Source organism: Delphinapterus leucas, chromosome 11 (assembly GCF_059928025.1).
Source record: "Delphinapterus leucas isolate spDelLeu-1000000601 "Yukka" chromosome 11, BTC_Dleu_Yukka2, whole genome shotgun sequence".
NCBI lineage: Eukaryota > Metazoa > Chordata > Mammalia > Artiodactyla > Monodontidae > Delphinapterus > Delphinapterus leucas.
This window is the reverse complement of record NC_143139.1, coordinates 77,354,303-77,362,403: the sequence shown is the minus strand read 5'-3', so window position 1 is coordinate 77,362,403 and position 8,101 is coordinate 77,354,303.

Sequence of the window (8,101 nt, the reverse complement as noted above, 5' to 3'; positions counted from 1 at the left end):
GGGTTTTTTTGTTTGTTTGTTTGTTTGTTTTTTGCTGCACTGCGCAGCATGTGGGATCTTAGTCCCCCCCACCCCCACCCCGAACATGGATCAAACCTATGGAGTCTTAAGCACTGGACCACCAGGGAAGTCCCAGATCTCTGTCTTATACATAATAACAGCTAACAGTTATACTACAATTTAAATCTGATTTTTATTGGTGTCAATATAAATTACAAATTAGGTAGAAACATCATTTATCCACCTTTTAGACTTAAAATTTACCTTGAATTAATGTAGCTTCATAGTTTACAAAAGCTTTCATATAATCCTCACAAAAACAAAGTGAATCTGCAGTCAGTTTTGTAATTCTCATTTTCAGATAGAGTAATTGAAAGCTTGAAGGTTAAATGACTTGCAAACGAGGTTTCTTAAAATTTTCTTAAGTACAGAGTTGATTATGAAGAGTTATTCTTCTCAGATTTTGGTAGATATTTAAAGTGTTGAACTTACTGACTAGCACTTAGTCTTCCATAAAATGTTTTGCATGCATTCAGATTCCCTCTTTCTGTTTCCCCAAAGATCTGTGTCCTGATGCTGCTCCACTCTTGATCAAGCCTCCCAGAGGCAACATAATATCCATGCACAGTTCTCATTTTCCCTCCTTATTCCCTAAACTTAACAACTTCTTTCCCATTATTTTCAGAGCACTGTTAACTTACCTAATTCATTCATTTGCACTAAGATATCAGAACTAATAACAGTTTAACAAATTACATCCTCCCAGATTTGAATTTTAACCTGGACCTCTTAAACTTTTTAATAATATGGGCATTTCTGACCCTCAGAACAGGGTCAAAGAAGCTTGGTCTCTCCTGGCATCCCATCACACCACCACAGCAAAAGCATACTTTATAGGCCTTTTTGTGGGAATAACCCTAATATTCATTACATGATCATATTAAACAAAATAGTAAGGGGGAAAATATTCACAATAAGACTAGTTAAAATTATAATTCTTTTGTACAGTTTAATTTTGTGATTGGCTAATGATAATGGTAAAACCAGATTTAATCTTAATTCAATAAAATGTTATGGGCATAAGCAAGTAAATTAAATGTTTAAGCCATCCTTTAATACTATCATTGATTTTTATGAAGAGATAATTTCATAAGTGTTTAATGGTGAATTTATACAAATTTCCTATGATCATTCCTGAGGCATTTTAGAGTTTTCATACAAACAGACAAAAGAAAGAAAACTTTATACTTGTTAAAAAAAACCTCCTTCATGTCACATTTTTTTTTCTGACTCATCCTTCATTATTTTTCTTAAGATCAGGAGCCATATATTTAGTTTTGAAAATTAAGAAATCTATGTCAAGTGTCTTTTCTGCTTAGTTCTATAAGTACTAGTTCCAGGATCATAGATAAAATGAAATAGATGGGGCTATCTCCTTTGCATACAATCGCTTTGCCCCTTAAGAATCTCCTGTGGAAATGTGGTTTTCTAGGACCTCATTAATCTCTGGTTAGCTGAGGAAAGGGAGGCTTACAGACACTACTTAACAGACGGCTGAACCAATGATTATTATCGAGAGGGCCTTTGACCTGAAAGGAAGCAATCTTAAGATGGCAGAGAAAAGCAGGGTGATCATCCTAGTTCTTGCACATGAAGAATTGTTAGTTCTTTTTATCGCATGCATACATCCTGCATCTACAATACATGGTTTCCTTTATATGATGCAGTACCTACTGCATTGACTGCTGTTCTCTATTCAGCTTTCTTTTTAACAACCCAGGAGCAACACTGCAGGATTTTAATTTCCAAATGGCTTAGGAAGATGTAAATAATTATACAAACAACTATGGTTAACCACCTATGCTTTTCTTATTCGACTTTTTTTTTAAGAAGTGGGCTTGGGGCTTCCCTGATGACGCAGTGGTTAAGAATCCACCTGCCAAAAAAAGTAAAAAAAAAAAAAAAAAAAGAATCCACCTGCCAATGCAGGGGACACGGGTTCGATCTCTGGTCCAGGAAGATCCCACATGCCGCGGAGCAGCTAAGCCCGTGCGCCACAACTACTAAGCCTGCGCTCTACAGCCCGCGAGCCACAGCTACTGAGCCCACATGCCACAACTCCTGAAGCCTGCGTGCCTAGAGCCCGTGCTCTGCAACAAGAGAAGCCACCGCAATGAGAAGCCTGGGCACCACAGAGAAGAGTATCCCCCACTGGCCACAACTAGAGAAAGCCCGTGCGCAGCAACGAAGACCCAACGCAGCCAAAAATAAATTAATTAATTAAATAATTTTAAGAAAAAAGAAGTGGGCTTAAAGAAATGTACAGGATATAAAACAAAATTTAGGTACCTCAATTATCTTCCCTCATGAACAATTACTAGTATCTTTTGGGCATGGTTTATTAAAACTTTAAAAGTTAAAATTTCCTCCCCTAATGTTTTTCCTTTCCCTTCTCTCTCTCTGCTTTTCCAGATCCTTTTCCCCCTGCTGTAAGAAAGGGAGACTAAAACTTTGTTCTGCATGTTTCTCAGAGTACTGTAATTAATCTGAAACTTAACAGCATTTATCCTCCAACTATTACTTTAGTACAGAAGTAAAACTCAATTCAAAGGATTATAAATATGAACAAAACTCAGTTCTTGACCTCAAAGAACTTTACAGGGTGGTAATAATCCTAAGAGAAATAATAATGATAAATACATTTACTTTACTCTTTACACGGAAGGAAGGGTTTACACATGCAAAACTTCATTTGATATTTAATACATCCTTGTAAGAAAGACAGGACAGATACTATTTTCCCAACATTACAGAGGAAATAGAGATAAAACATGCAACATATGTAAAGAAGTAAAAATAACTAAATTCATACACTGTGATTATAAATAAATATGTTAAATAGTTATCTACGTAAATATATGTGTTGACTTTTAACAACACGAGTTTGAATTACACAGGTCCACTTACACATGGATTTTTTTCAATAAATAAGTACTACTGTACTACAGGGTACATGGTTGGTTGCATCTGTGGATGTGGAGAAACTGTAGGATATGGAGCACTGACTGTAAAGTTACACTTGGATTTTTGACTGCAGGGAGGGGTCGCCGCTCCTAACCCTCACCGTTTTCAAGGGTCAACTGTACACACACACACACACACACACACACATACATACACACACACACACATCATAGCTTATCCTTGGAAAGGTGTCTTGGCTTAAGAAAATATTTATCCCATTAATCTGCTACAATGCTTAAAATTTCATTTTAGAAACTCCATATTCTGGTATCTACAAAAAGTCCATTAGAACACAGACCTAAATAGAGAGAAATGCAAAAACATTACTAGATGCTAATAATTTACAAGTGGGTCAATTTACTACAAAAACATTACTAGATGCTAATAATTTACAAGTGGGTCAATTTACTACATGATAATTGGGCTCCTTAGAAAAATGGAAGGTTGCGATAACAGTCCTAGAACAAAATGGGGAGAGTTTTGATGGGAGGAAAGAGAGAAAGGCCTTGATAGATTGAGGTAAAGCCCTGGGCACAAGCAGCCTGACGATCCCTGAAAAACTGAGTATGGTGGAGGTGGTGAGGATGTTAAAAGGACAGAGACATTCACTAGCTTCGCAATTTTTCTTCCATTAATGCCAAAACCCTGGGCTCAGTTTCAGTTTCCAGTAGGCCTACATTGGTAATTCACCTCCAAGGTACAAGTTTCCCTCACAGACCTCTAAATAAACACTTAATGGTCTTTAAAATTAAATCACGTTTGGTACCACCTACTTCTCAACTTGCACTTACCTCCCCTATCTGCCACCATCCTCGTTCTTTCCTTTTTTTAAAAAAAAGGCTAGTTCTAAAGCCATTTTTTCTGTTCTCTTTCCTCTCTATTCACTTACTGAAGCCAAATCTTGCCATCAGCAGTCATCGGCAGTTCTGTTTTCAACAGTACTCTCAACTTCTTTCTTACGTATCTGCCACAGATTTAAGGTTCTTTGGGTCGTTCATTTAAAAAAAATTCAACTGCACTGTGTTGCTGCATGTTAATCAAACTTTAGGTCTGAACTCTTCGGTATTCTTTTTACCTACTTCTCCATTCATCTCCTTGTAACATTTAACATTTAACATGTAACATTTAAATGAAGGCTGTGGATTTTTCAGTGCCTAGCATGGTGCCAGGCTGTACATAGGTACTCAAAAAATTTGTCATAACTTTATATAACTTTAAAGTTGGATAGGAACATTCAGTATGTAAAACTCTGAAAATCCTTGAAAGTGGCTTCCTCAAAGCTAACAAGCTCATAAATTCTTCATCTGTCTACAATTAGGATTCCTGTTATTTCTCAGATTCATGAAAGACTGGACTAGAAAATTCTAAAAATCAAAGCATAAAAAGCAGCTCTAAAGTTTAAAAAGTTTGCAGTGTGTTTAGTCTTCCTTTAATTCATTCACACCTTCCTCTCAGGATATAGAAACAAAACCAGTTTGTGTTGCATCCACTTCAGAAGAAGCTGGATATGGCCTCAGAATTGAGTATTCGAGTCATTAAATCTTAATCTTGTTTAGGAAACTGTCTGCTTACCTTGGGAAAGGGGCAAATTGCCATTTCTTCCCATATGGAGACTGTGGAAACAAGGGAAACCCCTACACGTCTTTTCCACAATCCCGTATTATTCTAGGGAACTTCTGATTTTGTTAATTCATTAAACATTTTAAGAGCATTTTCGGCCAGTACTGCGCTGAGTAAGGTATACGAATGGCGCAAGTGCATAGTCCTTGCCCCTGAAGTTACAATGCAAAGAGAGAGAACCCGGCGGGGAACTCAGAACAAAAGCTGTGACTGCATAATAATGTACTAGTGGGGGTAGGGGATGGGGAATCTGGAAGCCCAGTTGTTACTAGGAAAGTGGTTTCCAGAAGGTGAGAGCTTTTAGGCCAGCTCCAAAAGAGGCTGATTGTAATGATTTGCAGGAGTGAAAGTTGGAGGGCCTTCCACTTAGCAGATAAACATCTGCCCTGATTTAAAGGTGGGAAGTGCCTGAAGTGAGGGAGAAGGTAAGGAGACTGACTTCCTAGCAGTCAAAAGGCTGATTTGGGGAAAGACTGATTTTGAGGATGTAATAGGCAAGTTTGGGGCAGTCAGTTGATGAAGGTGGGAAGGGACTGAGATTTTTTCGTCGTTGTTAAATAAAAAACTTAGATGTGACATGGTGGTAAAAAAAAAATAGGGAAATTACATGAGAAGAATGATTTTATGACAGCTATGTAAAAATGAGATTACAATAGAGAGGTTCAGGAGCCCAGGAAACAAGCTAGATATGTCATAATTTAGGCCTAGGTTGTTAAGACCTGGAATAAAATGGTAGCTGAGGAAATTTTCAAAGTTGAATAAATGGTAGTAATAATAAAGAAAAGGCTATGCTACAAACTATCCAGTTACTACTCTTTAATTATCAACCCAATTAACAATGATCTCCAGATAATTTATCTCCAGTTCCCCCTTCCTACCCAGCACCTCTCCCTAGCTTACACCTTTGTATCAAAGACATTTTATTCAGGACATCCTCTTCAGTACCCTCCACCTCTGCCTGTTCAGCTTGCCCTTGCTTCATCTTCTCATTTCACCTCCTCCTCTTCATTTAGTCAAATCATTTCAGTCCTTAAAAGACCCAGCCACCCTTCCCTTGAAGCCATTTATGATCTCAGAAAATTCTGTCTGCTAGTCACTTTGACCACTTGCAACTTATTTTCTGATTAGAATTTTTGACTATTGATGGTCTTCATTCTAATTAATTCTAAGGTTTTTTAAAAAATTATGATCATTGTAGAAAATAAAAATCACTTGTAGTCTCACCACCATTATTAAAATGTTGATGTATTCCTTCCAAATGTTGTTGAATGTGAATAATTTATACATATTTTAAAATACAGTATATACATCTTTGCATCTTGCTTTTAGTGTTTACTTTCAGTTATTTTAGAGGCTCCTAGAATCCAAGCAGTTCTACTCAGAATCTTGTAAAGACCCATGTTACTGCTGCTTCTCTGTAACTCAGCTGCTACTCCCTATATCCTCTGATTATTCGTGATTTCTGCTTCCTTGTGGTTCTTGCTGCCTGGTGTACACCACTTGCCTACCCAATGCACCTTTAAACCATTATTCAATCCACTTCAACCCCTCTTTCTCCTTGAACAGCGTTTGAGTAGAGCTTTAACAAGCTTTCTACAGATCTATTGTCCATGCCAGTCCAAACTGCTGCAAAGAGGGAGAAGGGGTCATGTAGTGCCATAAGATAATTTTTGAAGAAGGAACATTTTAGAGGAATGGGAATGGCAGATACAGTTGTCTTGACCTATATTCCTTCATTTCTTACTTTTTGAAAATAAGATTTTTGATGACTATATAATATTCTGTGCTGTGACTATTCCAGATGTACCTAACCATTCCAATAGTAATGAACAGTTAGCGCATTTCTGATTTTCACTATTCTAAATAACAGTGAAATGAACAGCCTTCTAAGCTGCCTGAGTCTCAGGTAAAAACTCTTTGGATTTCTAAAAGTTGAATTACTACATCAGAGGTGGCACTCTTATAGAGTTTGCCAAACAAGCTTCCAGAAGGGTTTTATGACATTAAAATACGAGCAAGGATTTTGACTTTTGTTATATTTTGCTTTCTAGGAACCACAGGGAAATCTATACTGTATGCTAGAAATACTTAATTGGAAGAAGTATTTGCTCTCATATAATGAAGTTAGTGCATTTTAGAAATGAAGGTGGTAAGGAAGATTACAAGACAGCAGTTTGTGTTTTGAGTGGGAGGAATGCACTGGGGACAGACTTGAATTGGAAAGAATTATTATGCACTTAAGTACATAGAAAAAAGAACGAAAGGCATATTAAACTATACAAATTCATTCTTTATCTTTAACCTTTATGTGCATAACTACATTTTATGCAGTTGAACCTTCATGTACATATTTGGTATTTTTTCAAGTATTAATTGGTAAGGCTATTGCCATTTTGTGATCTGCGTAAGAATTCCTGAGGCCAATATGCCAGAAGCTAATTAGCCATTTCCTTTTGGTTAGATTTGGGTTTTTTTCCCTTCAAATTTTTGTTGTTTGAATAATATGCTATGAATAGCTTTGTGCACTCATTTTTTTTTAAGGTCATATCATTGAAAGATATTCCCCAAAGTGGAACTGATTAAAAGATATGAACAATTTTATAGCTTGCCTTATATATTGCAAGATATTGTACTCCATTGACATGTTAACTTCGCACGTTTGTCTCGCTGATTCTTCAAGCTCCCCCCTTAGGAAGACAGTGTCTTTTCATTTTCCACACTCCCCACGGGGTAGCGGCGCAGAACTGGCTCGGAGCCGAGCGCAAAGTAAAAGCTCAATAAACAGTAACGGATTAATCTTCCCGTACCTATGGGCTTGACTTTACTCTTCTCCAGATTTTTATCCCTCAGTCTCTTCCCTTCGTTTCTTTTTGGAATCTACTTCATTACCTTAAATTGGCAATTTCAGGTAAAGTAACGCTGGACAGAGGTGACTTTCGTGTACCTTACCTCTGATTTCTCAGGGAGTTTCCCATTCTGAAACCTTCCTTGCCCGACTGCCGTCTGAAGAAGCCAAATTCAAAGCAGTCGCCGCCACTTGAGCTCACACCTGAGTGCATCCTCGAGAAGGAAACGTTTTCTTGAAAACTTTCTACGCCAGTTTGGGCAGATTCTGACGACAACGAGATTGGCGCGCGTTTCTGTCAACCAATTCGGCGCTGAGTGGCAGAAATTCTGTGAAGGAGTAAGGACGCCTAGGGGATATTGTGCATCTCACTGGCTGGGAGGAAACACTGGATGCCCCCTCCCAGGCCCCGACGGCTACGACAGGTGCGAAGCCCGCCCCGGAGGAGCTTCTACTGCCCGCGCAGGGCTACAGGCGGCGCCGGGGGACATCCATCCCCGGACGCCCAGTCGGAGGCCGGGCGCGGGTTTCCCTCTCAGGCCGGCAACCCACGGGTCCGCAGTCGCCACGCAGCGCGGCCCGCCCCCTTGGGCCCTCCGAAGGCTTGGGAGG